The 9601-nt window shown below is 42.2% G+C and overlaps 1 pseudogene across 1 annotated transcript; it reads left to right on the top strand.

The window, feature by feature from the left end:
* The first annotated feature begins 7946 nt into the window (after positions 1–7946).
* LOC310639838 (Krueppel-like factor 3) lies at positions 7947–8963 on the top strand (annotated as a pseudogene). The gene has a single exon. The product of its transcript is annotated as a Krueppel-like factor 3 (transcript).
* The last annotated feature ends 638 nt before the right edge of the window (positions 8964–9601 follow it).

Genomic DNA, 9601 nt, shown 5'->3' with positions numbered 1-9601 from the left:
TGGGGACGTGTCACATGGTAAGCAAACTGGCTTGGACTCTTTGAAATGAGTGATAGTGGAACTGATTGACAGAAGTGCCTTCAATTCCTGGAAAGTCTTTTCGTGGATACTAGTCCTCTTCCATATAGCATTTTTATCCAAGAGCTTGTGTAGCAGCTCCACCACTGTGGCCTTGTTAGGAAGGAACATATGGTAAAAATTTAGGACGCCCAGGAATGCCTATAGCTCTCCTTTTGTTTTAGGGCTAGGTGCCATCTGAATGGCTTTTACTTTAGACTCAGTAGGGTGGATGCCATCAGCATCAATGCAAAACCCTAAGAATTCAGTTGAAGGGACTCCAATACTGCACTTATTCTTTTTAAACTTGAGGCCTGCTTCTCACAGCCTTTGTAGGACGGCTCTGAGCCTCCTTGCTAGCACCTCAGTGGATTCACCGGCGATGAGCACATCATCAAAATAGGGGCAAACCCCCAGAATGCCCTTGAGTGTACGTTCCATGATGCCCTGAAAAATGCCCGGAGCAACACAGACTCCAAATTGCAGGCGCTTTACTTTAAACGCCCTCTTGTGGATTACAATTGTCTGTGCTGTGGCCATGGCCTCATCAACAGAAAGTTGCTGATAGACCTGAGCCAAATCTAATTTTGCAAAAATGGTGCCACCCTGGAAGAATGCCAGGATGTAGCTTACTACTGGTACTGGGTATGCGTGCTGTTTGAGTGCACGGTTAATTGTGCATTTATAATATGCACAGATTCTGACCTCCCCATTGGCTTTTAGTGGTATTACAGTTGGGGTCTTCCACTCACCCCCATCTACTGGCTGCAATACACCCTGTTCAACAAGTTTATCTAGTTCAGTGTCTATTTTGTGTTTGAGGGTAAATGGAACCCTACGAGGTTTAATCCTGACTGGCACTACATTCAGATCTAGTTTGAATGCTATTGGTGGGGCCGTATATGTTCCCAGAGCTGAATCAAACACGTCTGTGAATTCTTTGCATACTGTCGCTAGACTCGCGACTTGTGTCTGATTGATTCTGGTTACTTGGATGCCTAGTGCATCAAACCAATCGAGCCTTTTCAGGCTCGTTCGCTGGCCCCTACTACGAAAACATCCAGGTGCCCTGTAAACCCCTTAAATTTAACAGCTAGTGTGGCCTCACCCTTGACTGTGACTCTGGCATTCTGAAAATCAGTTAGTACAATGTCAGAAGGCCTCAGCTTGGCCCATCACTTGCTGCAACTACAAATGAAATTAAATGTTTCAAGGGAAATAATATAAATGGCAGAGCCTGTGTCCAGCTCCATCTTGCAGGGGACCCCTTGCAGCTCCACCTGAAGTCTATACTTGGGCTTAATCGGATGGCGAGCCCCAGTATGGCAAATGCTTCTGCAGCTGGAGCAAAACCCCATGCTGTACTTTCCTGGCACCCCGGTACCTGTCTTCTGACAGGCGATTCGATGGTCAGTCCCTCTGGGAACCTCTGCAGATGGACGTGATGTGGCCTGTCTTCCCACAGGCCTGGCACATGTCTGTCTGGAACCTACAGTCCAAGCGTTCATGGCAGCCGCCACAACCTGGACATCTAAGGAAGGGATCTGCCTTGTAACTGGCCTCATGTTGCTTGTTGCTGCGATGCTCTTGATTGAGTTGTCTGTGTAGCTTGTCAACTTCTGTGTCATCTTTGGGGTCTTCTGTGTGTTCAGCGTCCTTGTGGTGAATGGCTTCTTCACGTTGTACAAATTTGGCGGGCTGCATGGCTTGTACAGCCCCGTCGGCGACTTCATCTGCCATGACTTCCTTCTGTGCGTCTGAAAACAATATACTCTCTTTGTTGAAGAGCTTCTGCTGAAGCTCTCAGTTGTGGAGACTGCAGACAAGCCGGTCTCATAGTCTCTCCTCAACATCAGAGAACTGGCACATGCGTGTGGCCTGCCTCAAGGCCGCAATATACTTGGATACGGTTTCACCTGATTGCTGTACTCTTTGGTCGAATGCCAAGCAATTACTGACAGCTTGGGCTAGAAATGGTCTCCAAGCTTCTTCAAGTCCGTGAAGGATACGGACTCCAAAGGCATTGGCGTGAACAGATTCTCTGCTATGTCGAATGTTGCTGGGCCGCACACATAGAGGAGCATGGCAGCCTTCAGTATGTCCGTGGCAACCTGGTTTGCTCGAAGTTAGTTCTTGACCCTGGACAGGTACGAGGACCACTCTTCTGGCTGCTTAGTATTGAATTCTTCTAGCTTTCAGACCTTGGCCATTTCACCTGGTCTTCGGGGCTGGTGCTCAGCATCTTCGAATCCTGCTCCTCCATTTCCCAGGGACTGGTCCTCTGGGCCCGTGGTCGCTAGCATGGCTGTGCTAGCTGACTGTAGGGGGGAATTTGCTTTTCCTGCCAGGTGTGTGCTGCCTCTCCCCTAGTGACCTTCAGCTCAGTTGAAGGAGCAGGATCCTACCTTCGTCGCCAGTGTTATGTACTGGGTTCATTGCTTAATGACGAAGACGAGGCAAGTGAGTTCAGCAAACATCATTGTTTATTGCTTGCAGGATGTGAACTGAGGAACAGGGCTGTGAATGCAGCAATTTATACCCTGGCCTCTAGGTGGTGGCCAATAGGTTTAAAGCAACCTATTGCCACCCTAGAGGCAACCAATAGCGGTGCTGGAGATGGGTTGTCTGAGGAGCTGGGAGCCATTAGCCAGCTTCCCTGCTCAAGCAACCTCCCAGCAATTACCCACGTGGTGTTCCCTTAACAAAACAAGCCCAATACATTACAAGAACATTCAAGATATTATTGTTGTTGCTGGTTTAACAGCCTTCAAACTAGTTGTCAGATACTGCAGGTAAACAGAGCATTCAAATACATTCAGCAGCTTTCAGTGTACAGAATTTAGAACTTAGCAAATCCTTCTTTCCTAAATAGTTTATTAACTTATCACTTCTTCCTCTTCAGTTTTCAGCACAATCAAAATGACAGGGTAATGAATAATTTACAATAGCAGATCACAGCATTATCTCTTATTTCTGATAATTTTCCCAGATCCAAAGCCAAACCAAAAGGATATTATTATTATTGTTGTTGTTGTTACATTTTTATATCAACAAAATAGAAAAGATCCAAGCCAAGCCAAGCCAAGACTCCAGACTTCATGATGTGGTCTCCTATGTGTTAGATGCATTTACAGTATACAGTATGTAAAAATGCAGGCAATTAACAATATCAGAAAAATAAGTCAGAACAGTAAAAGTTTTGATAAGAAGCAGGATTTTATGAGAAATAAAATGAGAAATTAGAAATTTCTTGTGAAAATCCATAAAACTCTATAAATCATATTGAACAAAATGAGATTTAGTCATCATTGACAAATAAAAGATTGCACCTATGTTTTAACAATTTCACTTACACTCACAGGAATATCTCTCTATAGTATTAATATTTTTGTTTTTTTTTTCCCCTAGTCAAGGCAGGTTGAGGGATGTAAAAGAGATCCCAGCTTAAGTTATACAACACATTAAATACTGAATGTTGTAAGCTGATTATGCCATTTCACTGGACTTATGGCCTTTAAAAATATTTGACAGGAAATTAATGCATTATACCTTTTCTCGTAATGTTCTCTAAATCAGACTGGATGTATTCAGTTTTTCTATTTCTAAAAGTACATTAAGAAAGGAAAAATAATTTCATTATCTGCAACAGAGCTCAAATATAAACTAATGTTTATGAAGTAATTAATATTTATGAGCCAAGTGAGTTCCTCTTTTATCCTAAATCATGAATATATTGTATAGTATAAAAAGGTTTAAAAAGCAAAGGCATACAAATATAAGCTAATAAATTGGCATATATATATATATATATATATATATATATATATATATATATATATATATATATATATATATATATATATATTATATAATGAAAATACAATCTATTTTAGCAAAATGAAATTAATCTCTACATGTTTTTCTGTTACCATTAATATTGATCTGCAGCCATCTTAACTGTATGAATCAATATATGAATTCCATCTTTCAATAGCAAACTTCTGTATATTAAGCCTCACTGGGACTACTGCTAATAATGAAGAATAATCAGAGGTCATCATGATCTAAGCTACCATCAATTCCTTCTAGTAATAGATGTACAAAGTACATCATTACAGTTTCTACAGCTTATCCACTATATCTCATTTATTCTTAAGATAACTTATTATGTTAGTTTCATTATATATATATTATTTTCTTGATGGCTTTGTTCAACCTTCAGGGCTTCTTGCCTTTTTGCTGTGTGTGTATCAGTGGGCATATGTTTAACTTATATATAAAATTCATTTCAAAATTCGCTATAATAATAGGATTAATTGGTCTATTTTCATCCCATTTGCTGATCCAAGAGGGGTATAACTGGTATACAACATGAAGTTGAGCAAAGGCTCTTCTAGTAATAACTGCCACCTGCTCATTGAGCAGGAATTGTGAGTTCAGGAAGTCCATCAGATTACATATTGGATCTTCCTGGCACTGTAGGAGAAGGAGTGACAGAGCCTGGGGCAGAGTCAGAAGAGGAATCAGCCTAGAGCAGGGGTAGGCAACCTTTGGCTCTTTTATAACTTGTGGACTTCAACTCCCACAATTCCTGAGCCAGCATGGCTCAGCTTGGAAACCTCTCCCTTTCCCCTCTGCATGGCTGTCTCAGGAATTCTGGGAGTTGAAGTCCAGGAGTCATAAAAGAGCCAAGGTTGCCTACCCCTGGCCTAGAGTCTCTACATTGCAACAAGTGAACTAAGTCCAAACTCTCTTGAACTATGTTAACCCTTCTCTAGTATCAAAAAGCCAGGAACGACTTCCCATCGCCCAGTACGCTCACACAGAGAAGGCCTCCTCAGGGTACCGTCGGCTAGACAATGTCGGCTGTGCGACCCCCAGGGGGAGAGCCTTCTCTGTGGGAGCACCAGCCCTGTGGAACCAGCTCCCCCTTGAGCTTCAGATGGCCCCAGATCTCCAGTCCTTTCGCCGCGGCCTCAAAACACTCCTTTTCCACCTGGCTGACCTGGACTGACAGGGATTTTAATTTATGTTTTTAATTTTTAACTCTAATTTTTAATTAATTTTAATTTTAATTTTAATTTAGTCTACAGGGGCCATTAATTTAATTTTTATTTTAACTTCTGTATTATAGTATGTTATTGTTGTTAGCCACCCTGAGTCCTTCAGGAGATAGGGCGGCATATAAGTCCCAATAATAAATAAATAAATAAATAAAATAGTGGTAATCTTTAGTTGGCTAGATTCCTGGACATAGGCATGAGCAATAAATCAATTAATTGGAACATAATGTGTGAATCTAGTCTTTCACACCTGACAGGCACAGGGCAAACCCATTCAGGACCAAAGATTAAAAAAAAACCATAAGATACAGAAACCCCACAGTTTCCAAGTACCATGAGAATCCACAGAATCCACAGAATCTCTTAGTTCATCAGGGATGGATAAGATCTCACCCAGCAACATTAAGTAGATGTTAAAAATGAGCAGAAAGCACATGAGGCCTTGTGGCACACTATCAACACCATCTTTCTCCTTTTCTTCCAATTGGGATAAACCTTAAAGGAAGGTGAGCCAACAAAAAACTATGTCCCCAACCCCAACATCCAAAGCCAACCCAAAAGGATATCATATTCAATGGAATCAAAAGTACCAAGAGGTCAAGGAAAACCAGGCTGGATAAATGACCTCTATCAGGCTCCCATCAGTATTTACAAAAAGTCTGACCAATGCATTTTTTGTCTCATGTGTGGATCTGAATTTTGACTGGAAGGATTCCAGCTAATCTGTTTTATCCAGGATCCTTTCCAATCACTTTCCCTGAAAAGGAAAAATAGAAAACTGGACAACAATTATTCAGAATGGTGAGGCACAGTTATGGCTTTTTGAAGAAAGGGTGCACCAGTATCTCTTTAAATGGAGCTGGGAATAACTCCTCCATAAAGGAAGAGTTAATCATCGCTAGGACATACCCATATGTCACCTCTCAGATAGGCTTGACCAACCAGGTAACCATGCTTACAGTCCCAAGGATCTATCCACTTCCTCAATGAAACAGAATCAAGCTGTTCGCAGATAAAAGAGTATGTCTACTCACCATGCCTCTTTAATAGACCTACACCACATTGTTTCTAAATCAGAACAGATATGAGCAATGTTATCCATCAAGTGCAATGAAAACTCCTCAGCATGGCCCTGAAGGGAAATCTCTGAGACCACTTTACCCAGGAGAGATCAAGTAATCCTAAACTGGGCCAAGCAGTTCCGTATTTATTGATGTGTCTTGCTCTTACTGACATGGGGTAGGCCTTAATCATGGGTATAGCTTGTGATTGATCAGATTCACCTTTCATTTCACCCCAGGGATGCTCTAGATGTTTCTTGGCCTTTTTCATCTCCCTCAACTTCCCCATGAACTATAAAGAGTATCAGGAGCAATGGGCCAACAGAAGCCACATAGGTATATTCTGTCCCAGACCCAGCCTTGCCCAGAATGTCTCCTCCTTTCAGATAGCAGCCTCAGCTTCAGACAGCAGAACTCCAGGCAAATCCCGCAGTTCCTTTTGTAACTCCAGTTTGCAAAGGTAACTATCAATCAGTAATACTAATCCATTTGGTAGGAAAAACATGAAAAAGCCAAAGTAAAAGGATGTAATCACTTCATGTGTGAAAGTAACTGGTGGGCAAAAAAACTGTTCTCTAGTCCTCTTTGACAACATGTCAGGTTTTTTCATTGTTTAGCATCAATAGACAGATCATAACAAACACACATACTGTAGTTTATGAAATGATACCTAAGAAGAAACTCAACAGAATTGCCCTTAACCAAGAAGGATTATAACTGAATATATTATTTTGTTTATGCTATACCATCTGTACAGAAGTAGCCCAGTTTTTCTTAGCACCTCCTATCCCATTCTCATAAAGCCAAGGATACCACAGTCAATGCAAAATTGGAGGTGATAAAGGATGCAGACACACACTTTATTCCCCCACTGTTGAGAAAATCATGAAATATGTGCCAGTATAACATTTCCAAGTTTTGTCAGTTGAAATTATATTTAAATTAAACCTAATTCTTTAAACTAAAGGAACAACAATTTTTAAACTTCATATTAAATGACAAAACAAAGTATGCATAAATTAGCCCTAGCTGCTTTTTGTTAAAAAAAAAAGAACTGACAAGGTCTGATGAGAGGAAAATAAGAGTTATCACAGACATAATAACTGAGCAGAAATAGCATGTGCTGTTACAAAGAGGTTAATTATTTTTACATATCACGATTTTAAAAGAAAATACATAAATGCACAGAATGCTAAATAGGGCTAGTAGATTAATGAACAGATGAGAGAAATTCTAAGCAAAAATACAATCATTTAGAATAATAAGGCAGACTAGAGGGAGGGGGAGTGAGAAACAGAAAAGAGAGGAATTGATCTGCTTTTGTCAATGTCACAGCACTAGTTATCTTTTTTCTTTGATACTGGAACCTTACTAAGGTTGCTAAAATGTCAAGAGAGATAAGTATAATCAGGTTCTAATATGTGAATGGAAAGGTTTGAGATGGCTCTACAATTTTCAAAGACAAACAGCAGAGCCAGCCAGCCATGCCGTCATCATGTGACAGCGCTTCCTAGTGCCAGGACCCAGGTGGGGGAAGCCAGCATAGGAGGAGGCCAGCCAGAGGTGGCCCGGCCCCACCAAGATGACCCACCTGCCCGCCCACTCTGGAGCAAGCAAGGCAGAGCAAAGGCAAAGGGAAAGGGGCAGGTGCAGCAGCCACCACCCTCCCTACCTTCCCAGTGCACAAGCCATGTGCACCAACTTCGGGAGGGGGGGTTGGCCACTTTGACAAGTCCAAAATCCTGGGTATTTATCTCAAGAAAAAATGCTAATGTTTGACCCAGTCCCTATCAAACAAGAAGCTATGGAACCCGTTCTGGTGTCTTTCAACTTGACTTACATGGACCACATGAAGTCAAACAAGTACGGCCTCATCTACTCTGTGCCAAATATGATGTTCAATAAGTTCTACCAGATTCCAGATGGACTGTGCAATGGGGTTCAAATGGAGCCAGTTGACCTTACGGTCAATAAACGTAGCTCGCCCTCATCAGCTGGACATTGTCCTTCCCCTTTAAAATTCCAGACTCTGCCTCAAAGAGCTTCCCCTGGGTTAAACCTTCCTTCATCCAGCCCTCCCATGAAGAAACTGGGTCCACCAGGATTACAGCCTTTTACAATGCCCCTAACGATTCCTCTTTCTCACCAAGGACTAAAGAGCCCTGGAATGCTTCCTGTTATTCAGCCCCTCATCACCCATCCTGTCCCTTTTGTGTATGCCCCACACCTCCAGCAGCCTATCATGGTGTCCACTGTTCTTTCGGAAGAGTTGGAAAACCCTAGCAGCATGCCAGTATCTGTCATCAAATCTTATGAAAAGCCAGCACTAAAGAAATCCATTAAGTTGGAACCAGGGGTGGAATCACCATGGGACAACTACTATCCTGAGCAAGTTTCTCCTTCTCTGATGACCTCATTGTCACCCCACATGCTACAAGAGAATCACCCTTCAGTTATAGTCCAGCCTGGAAAGAGGCCTCTACCTGTGGAATCTCCAGACACACAAAGGAAGAGACAGATACACCGGTGTGACTATGAAGGCTGCAACAAGGTGTACACTAAGAGCTCTCATTTAAAAGCCCATAGAAGAACACACACAGGTGAAAAGCCTTACAAATGCACTTAGGAAGGTTGCACATGGAAGTTCGCTCGATCGGATGAACTGACACGGCGCTTCCGAAAACATACCAGAGTCAAACCCTTCCAATGTCCGGACTGTGATTGCAGTTTCTCTCACTTGGACCATCTTGCACTCCATCGGAAACGCCACATGCTAGTTTGAACCTCTTTCACTTCTGCTCTTTTCTGTTTTTTCCCTTCTCTTTTTCTTTTTTTTTAATTCAGATTCAGCTGGTCTGGATCTTTGGATTTTATCTCCTCACAAGCTTTCTGATGGTCAGTAAAAAAACCCAACATATTTGCTTGGCCCTTCTTGATTCTTGCCATCAGCCAGACCGAAAGAATGTGAACATAGTTTTTTGTTTCCTGGGAATGCTAAGCATGTTTCTAATTTGCCAGTAAATAGATTCTATTTTCCTTTGGACTAAGAAATCTTATAATAAAGCTGATTAAAGCAAAAGGTAAAGGTTCCCCTGGACATTAGTGCTAGTCGTTTCCAACTCTAGGGGCCGGTGTTCATCTCCGTTTCAAAGTCGAAGAGCCAGTGCTTGTCTGAGGACATCTCCGTGGTCATGTGGCCGGCATGACTAGACGCCCAAGGAAGGCGGAACGCTGTTACCTTCCCACTGTAGTGGTCCCTATTTTTCTACTTGCATTTTTACGTGCTTTTGAACTGCTAGGTTGGCAGAAGCGGGGACGAGTAACAGGCTCTCACTCTGCTATGCGGCACTCGGGATTCGACCCGCCAAACTGCTGACCTTCTGATCGACAAGCTCAGCGTCCTAACCCACTGAGCCAATG

The sequence above is a fragment of the Vipera ursinii genome (assembly GCF_947247035.1).
Source record: "Vipera ursinii genome assembly, chromosome: 4".
Taxonomy (NCBI): Eukaryota; Metazoa; Chordata; class Lepidosauria; order Squamata; family Viperidae; genus Vipera; species Vipera ursinii.
This window is presented reverse-complemented; position numbering and strand designations above follow the sequence as displayed.